This window comes from Zerene cesonia, chromosome 10, assembly GCF_012273895.1.
Source record: "Zerene cesonia ecotype Mississippi chromosome 10, Zerene_cesonia_1.1, whole genome shotgun sequence".
Lineage (NCBI taxonomy): Eukaryota > Metazoa > Arthropoda > Insecta > Lepidoptera > Pieridae > Zerene > Zerene cesonia.
This window is the reverse complement of record NC_052111.1, coordinates 519447-542496: the sequence shown is the minus strand read 5'-3', so window position 1 is coordinate 542496 and position 23050 is coordinate 519447. Positions and strand designations below refer to the sequence as shown.

The 23050-nt window shown below is 32.2% G+C and overlaps 1 protein-coding gene across 2 annotated transcripts in view; it reads right to left on the bottom strand.

Moving 5' to 3' along the window:
* The window catches only part of LOC119829257, a 140520-nt gene that overhangs the window by 91475 nt on the left and 25995 nt on the right, over positions 1-23050 (bottom strand). Inside the window, exon 1 of one of the 2 annotated variants that reach the window (XM_038351676.1) lies at positions 421-652. The exons of the other annotated variant lie outside the window; for it this stretch is intronic. The gene's annotated coding sequence lies outside the window, so the exon portion shown is untranslated. Of the gene's footprint in view, positions 1-420; positions 653-23050 lie in introns of those variants that run through there. 2 annotated transcript variants of the gene reach the window in all.

Below are 23050 nucleotides of genomic sequence, written 5' to 3'. Positions count from 1 at the left end.
TAGTAGCAGGTGTCAGTCACACTTTCATAATTATTAGGATACAGGTTATAAAAAATATATAGTTAAGTTGTAAAGACCGTTGCATAAAGTATACAAAATAAAAGTTGTCAATTTAACGTACACCAGTAAGTTGCGTTGAGCGCATACATAGAAAAGACTTCAACGAGCTACGTTCGCACGTTGAAGTCTTTTTATGCTAAGAATGACAACAGTTTCCGCCATTACAATGAACAATATAATAATTAAAACTACAATTTTAACCACAAATTGTTTAACATTCCTCAAGTCTGTTAATTAACATGCAATTTGTTAACCATTAAACATCATTCAAATCCAGTTCCGTGGTTTACGCGTTACTAATTTTCAGTTCCTTATATTCTTACTTCCGTGTATTGGGATGAAAATTGTATAAACACTTACCGTTTGCAAAAACTCTTTGGAGGTGAAAGTGTAATGATACGCAGCTATTCGCAAACGTCACTGGCACATCACAAACACAGAATTTAGAGGTAAAAAATCACAGTGTTCTATTTTTGAAAATGGGTTAGTTCGGGTTGCGGGATGCGCGTCAGTGTGGTGCGCGCAGTGGCGACGGGCGCACGGATCGACTGGCGGCAAGAGACTGCGCGCTCCCACCATTCGCGCCCGAAATACTAATCACCTTGCTATCGACGGTGATTGGGACGTAAGCGATGAGGTTAAGCGACAACTACAACACTAGTTGTAGAATTAATGTCTAAACTAATAGAAGGATTAGAAACTGAGTACAATTTAAACCTGATAAATTCATTCATTCGTATTCGTTACTAATTGCCTTCAAATATAAATGGAAAATAACAAAATTGTTTCAAATTTGAATTTCACTATTAATAAATGTATTTTAACACGGCGTTTTTGATTTGTAGTATCTGTTCTCTTCATCCCTCAATAAATGCATTTATTATACTTATATGCTAATTACGTATTTTTTTTCCCTACAATGTAATCTACTCATAACATTCTATTTTTTACCAATGAATTTAAAAATCGCTCGCAGTTCCCAACTTGCACCACATCTCATAGGTATGTCACGGATCTTAATGACGTTTGTCATTTCTCTCGCACCGCAAAGGTCAAAAAATGACCCAACTAAAATCGATCTGTGACGTCACAGTGCCTCATGCAAACCTTTCCGGAACTGAATCCTTGAATACTCTCGTGACTGTAATACGTTGCGAGTCAATGTATTTTTAACCTTTTTTAACCAAACGGATTTACTATAAAAACTTGTTTTCTGAACAAGGCAAATACTATAGCTATTTAAAGGCATATCTATTTTGGTAACAATATAATTTCATTATTATTTATTATATCGTATTTACGATTGGATGCCGCGTAGCGTCTCTACGGAAAGCTCAAATTACTTGTTCCTGTCCTTTTATTGCCTATTACGTAATATATTGTCTATAGGTTTTATTCATTGTAGGTTTTATTCATTGTAAATATTCTAAATATTTACAATGAATAAAACCTAAGTTTATTAAACTGCTAACTTGCTGAAAGCTCAACTTACTCAAACTATTTTTATTATGTACTACGCTAAATAATTATTTGTGACAAAACTAGTTAAGAAACTTTTTATAATGACGACTTAAATATAATTACTTGAAACAAGAATTAAACTGCCTTCAAATTTTCGGAACTAAGCCTAATTCAAATATAAAAGAATCATCCATCAAAGAAGATTTTTGGTTCATGGGCATGGTAGTGCTCATCAGGCGACCCACCAGCTCCATTGCCGACTATGACATTAAAAAAAAATCATGGTTCACCCAGTCGAAAGTTCAGAAGAAATAAACACAAAATTCTGTTGATAAAACACGAGAAACAATAACAGAGCCAATTTAATTAAATGATCAGTTAGGAGCTTACATAAGTCAGTTCAAAAACTCCCGGACATGAAACACAGCAGTTTCAATTTAAGTACATATACCATAAAACTTCCTAAAACCCGCCACTCGTATGTCTATACATCAGAACCGCGACCCTGGCTCGTCCCACGACTCAACAGCAATTATAGACACCAGATATTTACACTGGCGTTGTGTCAAGCTTCACGACAAGTGTGATTTGACGCAAGGCTGGTTACATACGACGCTGTTGACAGCTTTTGTGCGATATTATTGGAAATATTGATATTGGAAATTAGATATAAAATAGATTATATAATAAAATATATATAAAAAAGCAGAATTACACTGCACTATAGAATTACAAATTAAACATTATTTTATATTATTTTAATATGAGTATTTATATACATTTATTTTTTATTTATTTATTTTATCTTATTTATTTATTCTTATATGTATTCTCTCCATATATTCTAGTAAATCATTTAATCAAAGGAAAATAAACAAAAACAGCACATGTAATTTTCAAATGAGGAAGAGGGAATTCTCCTACTACAAGTTTTGTATACTTATCAGGGGAGTTCCAAGTATATGTAACCACACACCCAGGCTGTATTTAAATAAATTGTTGAAATTGTTTAAATAAGGTTTTTGGTGTTATTTAATAACGGGCAACGGACCTGGTGGCTCGCCTGATGGTAGGTGATCACTACCGCCCAGGAATATTCACAGAGTGAGTGTGACATGAGTTGCAAGCTTTCAAGGGAGATGGTTTTGTGTACACCTTTAGACAGACAGAGTAAGTTTCGCATTTATAATTTTGGTAGGATAATCACATTAATATTAATGTGAAAATTTGTTTGTTTATCCGTCAATCACGCTGAAACTTCTGAATGGATTTTGATGAAATTTTGTATACAGGCAGAGTATGAACCCACTTGGGTGATAGGATACTTTTTATCCCGATAACATGTTCCCTTAGGATAAAGCAGGAATCTTGATATCCGAACGGAGCCGGGACGAGCGTCTAGTATTATTATAAATTACAGTTATAGATACTATATATTATGGATATATATTGTAGACTATGAAATCTAGAAAGAGATAAATATTGAAGTATTAATAGAATGTTACCTACAACATTTTTATATACATGCTATTAAGTATTTGTATCATTATATCTAAATTAAACTAAAAATTAACATTAAAGACCCATAAAAATTGATTATATGTTTAAATATTTTTCTAATCTCGGATTACGCATAATAGTCGTATCAATAATTCATTGACAGGTTATAGGCTAAAGATCGGGGAGGGTTATCATACTAAAACAGTACTAATTCAGTATGAAATAGTAATGACACTAAGCGACCTATATATAGTTTTTACCTTGACCTCTTTCCCAAACTAAAAACGCACTACTTTTAACGTCATAGTAACTCCCCAGGTCACACAGCGTTGTGACGTCACAACCTATTATACCATTTACCGCATACCACTCTCGAAGCGTGATTAAGGATTTTGGGAAACTCATCTGAACGACCTTAGCCTTTGGATGAAATGTTCGAAAATGAATCACATACCTTCTTGTATAGACGGCCTTATGCCATGTGATCGTGTCAACACGTGGCAATGGCCTAGATGCAATTCAATATTCGATTACAACAGAGGTGACGAATATTAGTTTCTGCATGTAATTAACGAGTTACACCCCTAGCATTATTGAAATTAGATGAGCATGTTTGTTTAGGCTAGTATGTTATTATGTTTTACAGGTTTGTAGATTGTATTAACAGTTGAAGAGGTTAATATCGTACAAGCTTTTCGCCCGCGAATTCGCTAGCGAAGACAAAGACAATAATCAGTCCCGTGGTTTTCCCGAATGGTTTCTTTTCTCGTGGGGTTTCGGGGATAAAAACTGTGCTATGCCTTTTCATCCATTGGTTTCAATGGTTTAGATGTGTAGAAGAAACAGACAGACAAGCAGACAGTTACTTTCGCAATTATACACATATAATATTAGTGGGGATGTATGCAAGATATTGTAAAGGATACTGATACTTGTACATGTTTAGTTACTCCCTCTACTAATTCATTACAGTTACGCTCATAAAGTAAAATATGTGATCGACTATTTCATTTGGATTTTTTTATTCCACAAAGCACTGTTTAATTGTATTTTGTTTATTTATTTTACTATTTCTATAAGCTTCAAGAATGTAAATATTCTTACAACTAGCTGCGCCCCGCGGTTTCAGCCGCGTAAGTCCGTATCCCGTAGGAATATCGGGATAAAAAGTTGCCTATATGTTATTCCAGTTGTCCAGCTATCTGCTTACCAAATTTCATTGCAATCGGCTCAGTAGTTTTTGCGTGAAAGAGTAACAAACATCCATACATCCATACATCCATACAAACTTTCGCATTTATAATATTAATAGGATAACTAACAATTGTACCAACACATTTATTTCTATGATTCACACTTCTAACCAATATACTCTAATTATTTCATAATAACAACTATATGCCAAAAAAACTGTTCCACAACTGGACTGAAACTCCATTAAAATTAACCAATTTAAACGTTTTGAAACAGTGAATGTAAGAAACATTATGATTTCGAGCACAGTAATATTATGAAATTAATATGTTATAATGTGCAAGCCTCATACATTTATTCCAAGTGCGTTTTAAAATTTCAGTTTAGTTTTTAAGCAGTTATTGCAATTTCATACGTGTGCTGCGTATAAATCCTATTAATATTATAAACGCGAAAGTTTATAAGTATGGATGGATGTATGGATGTTTGTTACTCTTTCACGCAAAAAACGTTTATCGTATCTGAATAAAATTTAGTATTCAGCTACATATTATAGTATGGATTAACACATAGGCTACTTTTTTTCCCGTGTACCATACTGGGGCCGAGGGTTACCAGGAAGTATACTATATAGCTATGGTGAGTTTCCCATGAACATATATCGCTTGTTCATAAAAAAGCGGTATAAAAATATATTAATTGGAAAATGTTAACCTTGGAGATGGGTACGGTCACAAATATGATTGATACCAAGTTCACCGGGTTAGTTCCTAATAAATAAAAATCTACATTTACGAGTATTAATTGGAAAATTCGCGTTCGACGTTGGTGAAACAGCGGGGCACAGCTAGTAAAATATAAAACCTACATTGTATTTCAAAAATGTCAAATCATAGTATATTCCAAAAAAAAAAATCCTTCCACCAAACTTTAAAAAGAAGATCACGTCAGTTATCCTAGTCATCGATTCTTATTTTATTTTACAATATACAATCATCTCAATTTTTTTTCTGTCATAGATGCTTCGAATGTGGGCAATCCCCGGTGAAATTGATAATGATATTGTAAACCTTGTTGCTGTGGATTAAAATTCACATTCGATGACCACGAAATCATATACGACCTTGATGTTATGATGCAGTTCAGAGAATGTTATCTTAATTAAGGCATGAATAATAACCAGGTTTTCCATTTATTGAAATACTATATTGTACAGTATATTAACATTTTTTTCAAATAAATAAAATAACTATACTAGCTTCAGACTCCACTTTGATGAAATACAAAATAATTCAATAGTTTGCATCCCTACTACTATCATAACAGACATATCCGTCTATCTCTTCCTTACGCATAAACCACTAAACCGAATTGGATGACATTTAGTATAGATATAAACTGTCCTCTAAGTGACATAGGATGATTTTTATGAAGAAAAAACAAGTTATAAAGTCTATAACTTACATAAATATAACCATTTACTGGGTTAATAGATTATTGTGATTATTTTTTTATATGAATACTGGGATTTTTTTAATTTGGTCAAATTCAGACAATTTGAAAGCAGTTAGGAAAAGGATATGGGCCTGCGACTCCCCCCTTCACCGAACTGAACACAATAACATGCGATTATTTCACGTCGGTTTTCTGTGGGAGTGTGGTACTTCCCCGATGCGAGCTGGCCCATTTCATGCCGAAGCGGACTCGATTCCCACATACAACGAAACATAAACATACACATGAATAAAATTACTTCAAAATTGTTAAACAGCTTTGTTAATATCCCTCATAAGTTATAACTACTTATAATGCATGAGATTCCGCGCAATATTAAAAGGTCATTTGGTTTATCACTCGGCGAGTATTGTTTGAATGGAAGTTAAATACCAGTGTATCGGAATTCATTAATAATTATGCGGTATCTTAGTCTAATTATTTAATACATTCATTATGACTACATTCATAAAATATACCAAACTGTGATTAGTGACTATTGTGTTAGTTGAAAACTACTATGTAATAATAAAGGTTACTTATTATATTTTACTTGTAATTGTAAATACTTTTACTAAATATGAAACGGAATGCTATATGTTTGTTATTATATACGTATTCACTTATAGGTATAATGACTATCTCTTACTCCAAGCCTAAGCATATGAATTTATCATATTTTCTTAGCCATAGGGGATACACAGACAAACTGAGCTATTATCCTACTAAACATGGCGGATAGATGTATCAAGTTTGTTCTAAATTCATTTTATTTCTTGTTCAATTACTTTTCTGAAAACGTGACACACATAACAAATATAATTCAAAAGGAATAAACGACTTAAAATTTTTGCGACGAAAACTTTTCATATCTCCGCATGTAACTGCGAAACACAGTTGAATAAACAATCTTGCGCATTTTTAACGCATGTTTAATTTCCGCCAAGAATTGAATGAGTTGTCCCTTTTAAGGCTGTTAGCTAGTTCGTTGACCCTCCGCTTAGATATAATTTTTCCTTTTATGAGTTCATGACATCATTCTCTGAGGCGTTATCTTAATTTATCACACTAATAAACATATAAAAACAAATAGCGTGGCGTCTGCGGTTCGCAATTAGTAAAATGTATGCTTCCCGTAGGCCCCCCACGGATTTGTTTGATATTTTAATATTATCGATTTGCTTAACACTCTCGCAAATTTAAACTCCTTTGTCTTTTTAACAGGCTTTTATTATGGCTTCGTGTGTAACTGTACCTTATTTGTATTGTACCCTACCCAACTAACATGTATTTTTCTTGTTTGATTAATTTTGAATTCACTAATTATGAAGACTAATTGTTGCACGACTTGTGATTCCAATTTTGAATATTGTTTGAAAAGTTTTTGTAAGCATCTTTTTGATGATTACTATTTTTGCTAAGTTTGTATGTTAGATATTGTAGGACGCGTATGCCAGATTTAATGAAATGTATAGAAAAACTTTTCATTTAGTGTCATATCTTACTTACTTACTACGCCACTCTAGTGGCGCAGTGACCCAAACTGAGTGTTTTTTAGTGTCATATATACAAAAAATATTTCCTGCATTGTATTGCAAATATCATTTGAAATATATGTGTAATTATTTTCCGCAAGAAAAAGACACAAATATCGCTGGGGTATCATAACAGCTTTAAGTTCTAAAAGGTGAACAAATCACAAAAGTTTCCTATGTTCCTGTATATATATGTATGTAATGAAAACTAACGTATTTATCTAGTTACAAACCCAAAAAAGTCGAATTGAAACACGTCCATCGTCTTAAGGACGTTGGTTGAAGATATACTGCCTATGAATTCATCTGTAAGCTATGTTTTTTTTTTCATATAAGTACAGAATAAAAAATAAACACATTTCATAAATTTCATTTTAAAAGCGATGACTATGAAATCAATACGCAAACAATTTAATCACCAATAACTCCTTACACGCACCTTAAAGATTAATATGTAAATTGGCAATTTATGAATACTTCCACAATCCTTGATATATAAGTACGAAAGGGACTTTTAAAAGTATTCATGAATGTTTTATTGCTATGAATGAAATTGTATCATTGAAAAATACAGTAAATAAAAAACATACTTAATGTACCTAAGCCTCAGTTTTAAAAATCACAAAAAATGTAAGAACGAAAGTTTAAGCTAAAAAATATGTTCATAAAACTAGTTCGCCCTCGATTTCAACCGAATAACCAGCGTAGTCGAAGGAAATCCCATGGGAGATATGTTGCCGCGATTAAAAATACCCTATATTAAATCTCTAGTATCTTGTCTATCTCCAGACATAATAATTATTTTTTAAGAAAAAACTAAACCCCTTTAAATCAATATTGTGGGACCACAAAAGAAGTCACAGCTATCAATAAAAAATTATGAATTAACATACACGAAAAAATAGAATTGTAAACCTCCTCTTTTTTTGAAGTCGGTGAAAATTACATCATAATGTCGCTGCGTTACGGCGTTAAACGACAAACAGTTAAGAAACAACTCATTTCTCATTTTAATACTAGTACCTAAGGATTTTTTAGGGCGTAAATTATTTTGAATTACTGATTGACTGACTCATTCAACAATAAATAAGAAGTTTTTTTTTAAGATTCAAGATTATAAATATATTATATGGGTGGTAAAATACCAAGCGGTTTTTTATGTAATGTGATGGTTATTCATACAGACGTTATTTGCAAATGGATAATTTAAGATTACATCGGAACGCTAGAAGATTTAAAAAACCATTCGGCTGTATTATCAGATGGGGCCGTTGATTGATGACAGTAGCAATTTATTAAGCTTCTTACTAACTAGTTATATTATAAATCTAATCTTAACTCAATGGATGAATAAAATATGAACTAATAGCGCGAGGTCATACTAGAAATATTGGAGTATTATTTATTCTATGTATCAAACTTCTAAACTATGGTCTTACGGTTTGGGTTTCATGAAGTATTTGTTGATAAAAAAAACGACAGTCCCGGGTTTTTTCACACTAATTCCTGTTATCGGCCGGTTTCTGGGATGAAAAATCTATGTCCTTTCTTGGATCTCGAAGAAGATGAAGAAAGACAAACAGAGTTACTGTCATAGTTACGTAATTAAGTGGGGATTATTATCAATCACGATTGTCCCACAGCTGGGGAAAGTCCTCCCTTCCATCAGTTCACTTCTCCCTATTGTGAGATTTTGCTCCTATTCTTATAGAAAGAACCCAGCTCGTCCCACCATCAGATTCTTGGCCATGCAGCCTTTTATGGGTATCCTTTTCAGAAAACCACATAGTCGTAATTATTGCCCACATTTACTAAGACATTAGGCAAATACGTACTCCTACAGCCTATTTCAGCTATTTGAGCAGCCTTAATGGCTACATCAATTATTATAGTTTTTGAGTAAGATTTTTTATAATATTGTATATAGATAGATTGCATAAATCCTCATTCGCAAGCGTTATAATCGCTGTTCAATGTATTATAGCGAATTGTCTTTCCCACAATTTTGTTTCGTTTTTTTTTAGGAATGACTACCTATATACGATTTTTGCGTAAATAATATTTACAAGACACCCAGGTCAAAAGCGAAATACATTTCTTTCCCTTTTGCAGTTTAACATAAACGTATTTAACAAAAACGCACACAAATTAACACTCAATTATTTTCGAATAAACCAATTAAGCCGGAAATTAAAAATATATCATGCCGCAATAATTGAAATTAAAATGAAATTTGTGCGTTTCTGTGGAGATCGCTCGCGGCGCCGTGAGTGCCGGCTCGTATAAATCATTTCTGGGCCAAACATGACCAACTTGTCTTTAGAGGACTATCTATCTTCCTCCGCACACGCACTTTTAGGGTTGCCAACGTTTTTAATTAATGCTTGTATTGGCAGGATATTTAAGGAGGTAAATAAGGGAATAATGGTAATAAAAATGAAGTAGGTGGAGGTGATGGAAAGGCATAAAGATATTTCTCAATAAGGTTGTTATTAACATTAAAAGTTGAAAATTATTAAAATATATAACTTTGACATATGTTTGCTACAATTACTGTTTGTGTGGTGGAAGCAGTCTCGAATTGCAAAATGCTGATGTTGTAGGATCCCGTGAAAACTTAATTCTTTAATATATTGTATATGTCTTTAAACCAAGTTTATATTGAACTTGACGCTTATCCCGGCTCCGCTCGGATATAAAGATCCGAGAAGAAGTTTTACCCCAAGAGAGCATTTAATCGGAATAAAAAGTCTCCTTTCACCCAAGTTAGCTCATACTCTGTGTGTATATCAAATATCATCAAAATCCGTTCTGTAGCTTCAGCGTGATTGATGGACAAACATCCAAACAAACTTGAACATTTATAATATTAGTGTGAAGTGTGATTTTCCTAATTTTAATATATTTCATTTGGTCGTTTAGAAATAAGGGATGTGGAGAAATGTAACAAGTGGGGTTTAGGTTCGTTTACGACGGATATCGTCGAGTGTTATGATTGTGAAGATTACGAAGGAGTCTTAAATTTACAAGGAAACTAGCTGACCCGGCAAACGCTGTTCTGCCTTATTCTTATCATTTAGGGTTATAAAAAATAGAAGTTGGCTTATTCTCAGATCTGCGCCACGACCACGATATGCGCACAAAATTTCATTTGAATCGGTCCACCCGTCTCGGAGGAGTAAGGTCACTAACATGTAACATAACTGTGACACGAGAATTTTTTATATAATATTTTGTTTAATATCCATTTGAATTGAATTTAACAAATAAGTATTAGCCCTAACACAATCCTTGCCAATGCAGAACCAGAACAAATTATAAACTGCTTCTTAGAATCGCAAATCTTGCCGAAAAGAGATTCAATTGATATATCGTTTCAATATTGATACGTTTTTTGTTTTATCTGATCACTATAATCTGATACTATAATGGTATTCATATTAATCCTTTTAAATTAAATCATATTATCTAAAAAATGATAGTTGCGGTATAATTTTTTTTGAGATGTGTCTTCGTGAATTAAACTGTTTTTAATATGACTCTGCATGTCTTATAGTAAGAATAAACTGTAGTAACTAATAGTACTAATAAAAGTTAATCGATTTTTTCAAAGTTCATTATTAACAAACCAAACAATAATTCAACATGAGTACATTTATTAATATTTTATGAAGATACAAACAATTATGAGAAACCAAATATAGCTCTGTGGTCATAGCATCTATCTAATAGATTAATTTATTGTATGCTCCGAAATATTCCAAAACTTTTTAAATTTCTGAAACTAATACAATATAACTTTTAAATGTCAAATTCCAGAGGCACATATTTTTTTAAACTAATGCTCTTTATACCCAGTAGGATACAGTAAGTATACAACAACAGACCTACCGTAATGGAAATTAAATTCCCATGGTATGACTCATGAAACAAAACTTCTTAATCAGAGCTATTTATAAGTTAAATTTTTCATCGTAGGACCGATTCTTTTGCTTATCAAAAACCTCACAGTAATAATATGTCCTGTTCGCACATGAGTTGCGTAAAAAGAGGCCATCATTGTATATGTAACGGTTCATTGTTCAATGTTTAATGGACAGGACAAAAACGTTTTTTGGCGGCAAAACGTAGGTGGCGAATTTTTATAAACCTTGAAAACTTTTTTGCTATCTACCTACCCTTTAACAGTATACACATTAGGTTGAAAATTTTATAATTTTCCAAACGCTTAACTTTGCTGCTGTTGTATAATTTCTTTTATATGGTAACCCAGTATTCCGCTACACGCTACACCGTAAGTGATTCTTTGCTATTTTATTTTTGGGATTACCGTTAATGTTTTGGCGGATTATGGTAGTTTTATGGCTTGATCTTAAGTGCTTTCTAGTTTCCTTATTTAGTTTGTTATTTGTTAAATATTGACTAAAAAACCATGCTACTACTGAGGACCATAAACTCAAATATTTATTCATTCACTTAGAATGAATTAAGAAGCTATCTTGAACAGTCATATTGTCCAATCAATGTTTATAACAGGTAACAAAAACGTATTTTTCAAAAATGTAGTTAATTCACGATGAAATTTAATGCAAATATTAATTTAATTTATAAGCGGGTATTTTTTTTGTTTGATTTAACTCGAGTATTATATCCTTATGTGTACGTTATGTAAATACGTTTTATGAGTGTGTAGTTTGACATTTTAACAATATTTTAGATACCTACTCATAGTTATCTTGGGTAATAGTTTTCATGTTATCTAACATATTATAGCATTCATTGTTTGTGTTAGGAAAAATATATAAAAGAAAAACTTATTTTGGTAAATATCATGAAATTCCGCGTCTACAACTCCCAAATTTAACGTCTTACGAATGTATTGTTGGCCTCGACATTGTGCGGTACAGTTACCTTCAAGGAAGCCGAAATCCTTACAGGATCATATTTCGAGCCACGGGAGGCTTGACACACTTGTTTGACCGACTTGGGTCGCCGTTATCGCCGCATTGTGTGATGTAATTGTATTAAGGTTGGTGTGATTCAGATTTAAGACGGCATTGAAATTTAATTTTTATCTGCGGAATTTGTTTATGATTCGCGATCATGATTAAACAGTTTCGATTCAAGCGTAAAATTTAATCTATATTTCCGAAAAATTACATAACTCGTTCAAAATTAAAAATACTCATATTTTATACTAACATGTTTGTTTAATTTATGTATTTAATAAAACCTGTTTTTACTAATTTAAATTTGATATCATCATCTTAAAATTGTACATCTATTTAACAAATTTCATGTATTTATTTAATCAAACCTTAAACTACGTATAGCAATCAATATAAATTGTAAAAAATTAATTCCTAGTTAATTAAATCACCCAAAAGCACGTAAATATCTTATTAATGAATCAGAGAATTCATTGAAATGAATACTGTTAATTTAGTACAATTTTAGGTCAACCTTGACGTACATAATTCCGCTGACCGGAAGGATTCGATCCAAACCCGTCACATATATTCATCGGGTGTAACCTACATTGCAATGGAATACAATTTAAAAATTTAAATGTAAAATCGTTGTGAATATTTTTTTTAACAGATTAAAAAAGGAGGCGATTTTTAAACTTAACTTTTTATTGGGTGAAATGATTTATATGATTTTTTTATATGAACGCTGGTGCCTGGCATGTGGACCCATTTATATTTGGTATAGTTCTGACAATTTGTTGGTGTTTTTTTTTTTTATTCAATACATTTTTTTCTGTTGAGTTATACTTGTAGGTAAAGATCCAAGAGCTAAAGAGACGAATCGCTTTTGCTTTTAAATTCTTGTAGCGTCTACAAAAGAGCAGGAGAAGGACAAAGGTAACAAAATAGGGTAAAAGTAATTATTCAATCATAATATAATCGATAAGAGGTTAAATTAAAAAGTAAGTGATATAGCTAATAAAATAGTAAATAAATTTTGTACTTCATCTATATAACTGTCAATATTATCTACTATATTTCTAGTTTTGTATTTGGAATGTAATTAATATAAGAATTAAGATTTCAAAATTTTATTTTAATAATACTAAAATATTTGAATACATTGTTATTTTAACAATCATCAAATATTACAATACATTTTAAACATCCCTTAAAACAATTATCGCAACACTTCAACGTAGACTAATAAATTAAAGATTTTCTTAATGTATGCGTACCGTATCTTCCTACCATATACGAATACAACCAAATAAGTGATTTTATCTTCATCCACATTTTAGCTCTTTTCTTAATTAGGTTGTAGTATAAATGACCTGACATTAGTGTGAAGGCCTCGAAGGACCATATTTGGGAGTTCCAGCGATGGTTTCCAATAAACAACATCGACGCAGAGATGATCGTAATCAAATGTCCAAATACTAGCTAATTACATAATTGGTATTTTAAAAACGTTTAACGTGTAACATTTTTATTAGATAAAGTAAACAAAATAATTGAAATGAATAAAATGCGCCAACAGTTTAATTCCAACTTTTATGATAGCATTACTAGTATTTAAAAGTAGTATGTATTAAATAAATAAATTATAACTAAATCTAGTTTTAACCGTTTAGTGTAGAACTTTGGAGTGTGTAAGGAGATTATAATCAAAGTAAACAAATAAAACCTACTAATATTATAAATGCGAAAGTCTGTAAGGATGTGTGTGTTGTTGCTCTTTCACGCAAAAACTATTGAACCGATTGCAATGAAATTTGGTTCGTAGATAGCTGGACAACTGGAACAACATTTAGGCAACTTTTTATCCCTATATTCTTACGGTATACGGACTTACGCGGGTGAAACCGCGAGGCACAGCTAGTTGACATATATTTCAAAGTTTCACAAAGATAATTACACTTAATACATTTTACCAATAAATAAAAAAAAAACTGGATAATAGTATTGGAATATGAAACTAAATAAGCGTTTTGTAAACAGATTATCGTCAGTTACAATAATTAAAATAACATCATTAAAACAATAAATATTCTTGTCTTTTCAGCACTATTCCATAGTTCCAGTAACAGTGTAATACAAAATACCATAAGCCCATAGACACGCTCTAATAAACAATGCATCAACCTCATAAACTATGAACAATAATCTAGTTTAAAAGTAATTACTTGAACCGTTACCTTTGCATCACGTACGAATAAATAAAATGGAATTAAAACGGACTGACACTTACCCAGTGACGTAACCGAGATACTGTTAATATTTATCACCATATATTTCGTAAACTCAATGTCATGGTATCGATTTATTTGGCAGCTTGAAGTGTATATGATACGGTGTTCAATTCATAATTCACAGATTTAATGATTGTTGGCGCGAGATTCTCGTGAGATGCTTGATGAATTTTGGTAAGAGTATCGTAGAGGGCACGAGTAAATGAAGCGAGCTTATTCGACGCGAGTTATGTGATTAAAATAATTATCAGGAGGATGCATCCTTTAACCATAATATAGTAACTAAAGTAATATTTTTACTGATCATTGGAATGCACTGACGTTGAATGATTAGAACGATATAGGTTTGTATGTGCGTATATTTGTGTAATACAATGTAGTCTCGTCTGTATATATGTACGCTTAAATCTTTAAAACTACGCAACGGATTTTTTAATGGAAAGAGTGATTCTAGAGGAAGGTATAAAATATAACAATACACTTTACATCATATTAATTAATTAACTTATCATTGAATGCAATAAGGTAAATGTATATTTACCTCAGTTGAAGTCGGAGCAGACAATTAGATTTTTACATTATATCAAATATATTTGTTTAAAAATAAATTATGAAAAACTGCGCTCCAAAAGTAACTAGCCCTATTTCCTAACCTGCGCCATTATTTTAACATAAAACCTCCAAACAAAACATCCAAACCGGTTTAATTTTATTGTAGTACTGTTCATCTCAACAATCCTTAACAAGTGACTTTGACACGACCTTACAGGGCCATAAAAGTTTTCTCACGTGGTGCAAGTTCCAGAAGCTGCAGAATATATCTTGCTTTTATCGTCGTTGCGTTTATGGCCCGAGTTTTATGCTTAAGCGCATTTCAACACAGCCTGTAAGTAGGTGTTACATTTTTCTTAATGTGACCATACTGCTGGGTTTAGGTTGGGGTTCATTTTTTGTAACGGGGAGCAAAACTTCGAAAGATTCTTTAGTTTTTGGGGGAAAATAGAACATGTAGGATTCTTTCCCACGAAAACCTCCTCGGTGGTGAAATCCATAGTAGTAGGGATCACGGAATCTCTTATGGAACTTCTTTTGTTATGAAAGATTCTCTAGGTTTTGGGGGCAAAATAGATCATATAGGATTCTTTCCCACTAAAATCTCATAGGTGGTGAAACTTATAGTAGTAGTGATCCCGGGATCTCTTATGGAACTTCTCATGACTTTATAGAAATACGCCGTAAGTAATCACCATCAATGTCGAAAAAAATTCTCATTTAAAACATTTTCTAATGTAAGAAATATAAAAGTACTTCTTATGATTTGAGCAAATGTAATCTGTTGATATCGAATATTTAAAAGTTTAAATAATAATATCAGTCGAGCGTATTTTTATTTCCCACATGAATTCTAAAAAATCTTTATGCAATATCCAACCGTATAAAATGAGTGGTTGCGCCAAAACAATTAAACCAATATAGAAATATTTGAAATATTCGTTAAAAAGGTGACAGCGAACAGATGATGAAATGTGGTGATTTAATTAATTAATGAGGTCATATATTTTTTATTGCACATTTAATTTAATATGAAGCAATAATTAATATTTATAATTCGTCTTTTAGGTATCTGCTTATTATTTCTCAGAATAAATATTTAGAATAAATAATATGCGTAAAATTGTTACAATAAAATAATAAAAACTAGTTTTATTAAACTGATAATTGATAATCAAATTTATTTCTCATAAAGCCAGATTTAATACTGAAAATCAAATAAACCACATAGTTTCCTATCTTACGCAGAATACACTTGCATCCCGTGAAACTCGCAAGAATATTTCAAACTTCCACCATTTCAAAAGACTATCATATCCACCCTACTTCTCTTATTTATGGCACTACAAAGGATATCAAATCTCACCGTCAGGCGCCGCCGCGTGCGATGACGTATCATATTTACAGCACATGCATTGTCAATGTTAGTGGTGATGCATGATCCACTTTTTTGACATATGCCCATGCTCTTCGACACCTTTATCTGATTTGTATTTATCGACAACCCGTATGGGTAATCGTGTTACTGTGAGAATATATACCATTTGTGTTATGGTGAAATGTGAATACCGATGCATTTCGATGTACTCTTGTATCGTATTAGATAAGAGTAATATAGTTAATATGGCTATTTCTATATGGTAATACTATTCAGCAAAAAATCCGTACTATAATATATTACGATAGTACTTGTTTGTATACCGAACCGACACCGAACCGACTTGCGTGAAATTTGGTAGGAAGACAGTTTGTGACCCGAGAAAGGATAAATATATATAAAACACAACATTCTAATATACATTTTCTATTAATGAGGTTTATCAACGGACGTCCCAAACACGAACTAAATTCTATTTAATTTTTTAAGGGTTTTAACTTAATAACAATCTTTTTGTGTCTGATACGAAATTGCTGTCATTTGGTCACATTCTAGATAAATATAGATACTCTTTCCCTGTTTATGTAGAAAACAATCGTCTCTTATCATATTACCTCCGTTATTTTCCACATATATGCCATACATACAGGTAGTGAACTGTAACAACAGCACTAAGTCAATTGTCTTCGGTACCAGAGACAAAATGTTTTCCTTAAGGGCTCGTGTTACACGTCGGTAGTTATAAGGCAATGGCAGTAGTTGAACATTAGACGTGTACAAGAGGTATATTGTCTGTACATTCTTTGAACATTTCGCCGGCATGGTGCTGTCTTTATTCGATAGCGTTCTTTGAACTATTTGCTTATTTAACTAATTATTGTATAGTATTTAAACATTAAAATACACAAAATACTTGGTGATTAAAGTATGACCTTATCGCTTATCAGCGATCTCTTCCAAGATATCTGAGAAAACTTAAACAAATAAAAACCGTTTGTTATAAATAACATAATTTGGATATGCATATATATGTTAATTGCTTCTTATTGGATCTGTGTGAAGTTTGATACAGAGATGGGACATAAAATTGATTAGCTCATCATTGGCGAGAGCTAATTTCATATATAATAACTTATATATGAAATTAGCTCTCTCCAATTTGGGGAATCCTATCCCTGCGATAAAACCTATCCCTCGTCCTTTCTAAGATCTCAAGCTCCCTTGGTATATTTAATACTCAAGCTCTCTTGTTATATTTAAGTAAACATATTTAAATAAGGATTACTGTGAGTTCGTCGAGTCAACGAATTATACCTTCCATAAAAATAAGGTGTAAATAGTATTGTCGTAAAAGAAATTGCAAATTGAATTGAAATAGAAGCACTGAATAACAATAATGTTTGTAATTTAGCAGCAGTAAAATGTAATTTAGCTAGCTCCTCTTTCAAAACTAATATCCTCATAAAATTAGTTACCCTTAGTACGTCTGTTTGTAGAAGAAAAACGGAGTCGTTTTGATAACACGAATGTATATGTAATGTATATGAATGTATACATTTTAAAAAACTGTATCAGCGCACGGTCGAGCATGTAGGAGTACTTCTGAAAACACACTGTCCGTACTCCGTACATCCGTGTGGCGGCAGTTCAATACCAGCTGCATACAATGCGCGTGCGTCGCATTGCGTTGTCACTTGCGCTCAACTATTCATACCTGATCGACAATGAAATCTTTTTTGTAGACCAATGATATATTTCTGTCTTCTAGATAATATAGGGCTTTAAATAAAAATATTTCAAAAGAAGGCCAAGTCTATCATTTATTTTTGACCGACATATTTTTTTTTAAATTAAGGGTATATATAATGAGGTATATTTAAAGCAATTTCGTCACTTACAAACTTAAAAATAAAATAATAAAATCATTCCATTTGAATCATGTTTTACCCTCATACAACCGTAAGTTATACGAGGAGGAAGGGCACAAAAACAGTTTAGGAAAAATAAAAAGATTCTCTATAACAAACTCCATTATTAAACTATCGCTACATAATACTTACCCATACTATAACAATACATTTGGTATTATATAATACCTGCCTCCTGCATACTATAAGTAACCACTCCTTATCGAAGCTTGAATGACAGGTCCAACACGAGACATCTTATATATTGAAAGAACATACCTTAAATCGATGTTTCTTTTTACATCTTTTATAACATCATCGCTACAATTTAGCCATCACTGTCAATCCATCTCTATTCATCTGTAACTGCCGTGTAACTGAACCTGAATACTAATATAAGTAGCTCCATCTGACCGTCGCGCGGGCGTAAACCGCTAAACTGATTGACACGAATTTTGATATTCCGATAGATGGAATATTTATAAAATATACATTTAATCGAAATTAAAGATTCAGTTTAGTTTCAATTATGAAAACATTGAAATCAATTGCTTGTGGAGGAATTTTGCGCTGAAGAGTAAACTTCGAGCAACGCAGTGGGCGAAAAGCTAGTAACATAAAAAGGGGGATATAAAGGGCAGTCGGCAACTCTATTATCGTGTCAAAGAGCGGAGTACAGCACGACGTGTCCGCCACAATCTGTCTGTTTGTTCGTCTTTTTATAAATAATACGGATTTATTCGCATACAATCTACTTAATTTATTGCTATTTTGGAGACAATGTTCAGTAGCCTGTTGTAGCCTACCGCCTGCAATGGCCTTATTCGGCACATTATATTGGTCTTCGTTTATTTGAAATAAAAATAGTGCTGACTCCGTTTGTTTTTACTTTAAATAAATATATACACAATCTATAAACAGACATACGATTCTATATTCACCTGAGATATATAGATTTTAATGGCGTATAATGAGATGGCATATATTTTTACATTAATCTACAAGGATGAGATAAGATAGATTATCCAAAATGATCTTAATCTTGTAGGATGTTATTGAATATTAATTAAGGCAAACATTTAATATTATAATTAAAATACATGAACATATGAGAACTACTACGATCCAGTTATCGGAGTCTCGATCTAATACTTTGATTTTAAATTATTCTTGAACACTTATAAAAACTCCTCATAAAATAGCAATTACAGTTCTACCTATTCAAAACATCGATACTAATAAATAAATAACTTACTGCTATAAAAGTCTAGAACAATAATAACATCATAATATATCAACAGTTTGAATCAAATGCAAAACATACTGGAAATTTCTAGAATGTTCTCGAAATATCAAAATCAAATCGTATCAGTTTTCCTTAGCAAAATAATACGCCCGCTTTAGAATAAATAGGTCTGAACCAATAAACTTACTTCAGTGATTTAGACCAGCGCCCAGCTGCCCTTGTGTGTCGAACAATATAACAATATCGGTTTACAAACAGAATAATTGTTCGCGAAACCGAAAGGATTTGCCGCTTTGATATGTGAAAACCGCCACAATACATTAAATATAGATTTGTTCTGACAAGTTACGATTGAATTGTATCTCTGTATCTACTGTAAGATTTACGAAAAGCCCGACTGTAGAATAAATGGCTGATTCGTGACGTTCTGTAGCCATTCTGAATACTATAACCAGCTGAATGCTATAAATACTGAAGCTATAATAGTCACTTTTTAATGCAATTTGGAAATGTTCAATTTCATTTCATCAAACAAAATTCCATCAAGTTTGCTCTATTACAAAAATTCAAGACAAATATTGAGTATACAATTAACTAAGCATACGTACCTTTAAAATTTAAGCCTTAAACCAACCAAAATATGCACAATTCTACCATGCAGAACAGAAAACCCCAAATGCCTTACAAAATCTTTATATCGGCTCCTCATTATCGGTCAACATAATTCTATTTGCAGCTGATTTATTGCTATCGCTTTGCCTATATCTAAAATTCACCGACATATCTCAACTAGAGGGTGTTTCTATTTCACAATACAGGCGCCGCACGAGTCGCGTGGTAATGAAATTAGTCACGAACTGGGGTAGAACTTAGTTTAAAATGAACTTTATCTCTTTGATATACAGCTCAGTGTGTGAAGCAAGTTCGGCCGAACTTTCAGAAATGGATTCTATGGCTGGTAGATACAGGTTATGAATGTTGTTTAAAATTTGAGAATGTTAGTATTGTGATTGAAGTGTAAAGTTCATATTGAATAGCGAATTGTTTATTATTAAGGACCACTGCCCTCTTCGAGCACTATATTACACAACAACAATTGTAAAACAGACCCGGAACTATCTGACAGCATTCGTACTACGTTACTAACTAAATTGTATATTAGTTTTGGTTTACAAAGTGTAAATATAGGACTTTGATTGACAATTTTTACTCCCATATGATTACCTTTTGCCTCGTGTTTATTTATTTCTTGATTCGTATTTAACTTATGTGTCGTTATTGTTCCTTGTACTACAATTTGATAGCCTTGAATTAAATAATGTATAAATGTACTAACATACAAATTTAAAGCACAGCTGTTAAAGATTAACAAGGTTTAAATACCGCTGAATAGAAACAAACAAGCATATACAATAGTAAGTTTAGATCTTACATCACCCAAAAAAAAAAAAATGAATACTACAAAATAACATACAAAAATAAAACCAATCACCATCAATATATCACACAAATATAAACCTTGACAACCCGTTGATTAATTATATTAATTCATTATATAAACTGTATCATTTACGCAACTTCCTTATTTTTACATTTCAAAATTAATCATGTTCTTTATTAGATTATACGACCTTTAACTCTTATTGATCCTTGAACCATGTCATTTTGGTACCTTAAATAAACCATTCAATCATGATTATATTATGACAGTTATTCGTACATCACTTATTAGCACGGTTCGGAGTTTATATTTGTATCAACACGTATAGGTTATATAATACACGCCACTCGCCCTCCTCCGTCCGGGTCGACTCGGGATAAAAACAAAGCAAAATATAGCATATGTCATTCAGTGAAGATGTATCTTTCTCATGGTGAAAGAATTTTGATATAGGTGCACTAGTTTTTGTACGAAAACATTATAAACAGACAAACACGCAGTTTCTAATATTCGAATAGACAAGAGTTGAATCTTTTGTACTAACACATAGAAATCAGGAAAAATTAGATAGCAATTACAATATTTTTACGTTGTTATTGATATAGTTTCAGTCCAATAAAAATTCATGACACTATTAACATAGTATATTTTGGAGCAAAACCTCAATAAAGCTGCATTGCCCTTTGTGTCATATGGTATCCAATTTAATTCTAAGATTTCTGACTATTAAGTATGTTACTCGTTTTATGGACGATAAAAACCATTAAACTTGAAAGTTAAACTCAAATAAAGACTTTGATATGCATTTGCACTTAGGGTTATATCGTATGATATTATGTTTTAATGTAAAAACGCTCGTATATCACTAAAGTTAAAGACGAATTTTGTGTAATAAAGTAATTTAAAACGTTCTTGAAAAATGCAGCAAACAGATGTCTGCTTCTAAGAAGGCTTCACTGATTCAAATATTTGACGTGACATAAATCCTCCAGAAAATCACAAAATAAGTAAGTGTATTGTTCCTTGCATTGCCTTTGGTGGTAGATACATATTCTTATAATTTAACAGATATTTTTATTCGAGAGTAGTGGTGACTCAGTGGTTATGACCTCCGACTTAAAGTCGAAAGACTTGGGTTCGAAACCGGGCGAGAGCAAAGCAAAAAAGAAATAAATTCGCCACTGCTTGTATCGCTGAAGAAAAATATCATTAGGAAATCGACATGTCGAAGAATCAAAAAGTTCGACCATATGTGCAATCTACCAACCCGCACTTGGAAATGATGGTGCAACGCGTGGTGGATTATCGCCTGTATCCTCATTGGAGTCCCGTGACCAGTGTCCTTGTAGTGGGAACATATATGGGCTGATACCGATCATTGTTATTTATTCGCATTTAAATAACAAGACTAATAGATTTCTTATTTTTAATTGATAACACTGGTATATTTATTAGATTATTCGTAGATGTAGCAAACTAAATGATTATAATTCAATACAGGACAGTTAAAAGTGGTTAGAAGGGAAATATTGCCTGATTTGTATTAGACCTCGTGTCTCTATTATATATGTAATAAGACAAATAAAAACTGGTCCCTACAGTGTACACTTCATATCGTCAGTATTTAATCGTCGCCCAAAACCTCTGATCTTACATCAAAATCTTTACGTTGATAATAAATAAAGCTCATTGCAACCTTGCAAATAATATCGTCGAATGCAGCTTTAAATAACTTCAATTAGCCCTGCACTGAGGTGCTATTTCGTATTAATAACGGTACAGCTGGCAAATGAACCATGTTTGTCTCAAATGAACGGTATATATTGAAGATAACGATAATATGGCGATTCGATAAAATGGATTACATGATTACGTAACTGTATCTGGTTGTGTGGGGTTTTATATATTGGTGTGTGTTGGATTTATTCGATGTTATATGAGTATTGATAGTGTTAGTTTTGAATAGTAAATCAGCTGCCTTAGCCATGGCTAGGCTAAACGCTTAATCAATAGCCCCTGGCCTATTTTTGTAGTTCGAGCTATTAGTGTGAGTAAAGTCT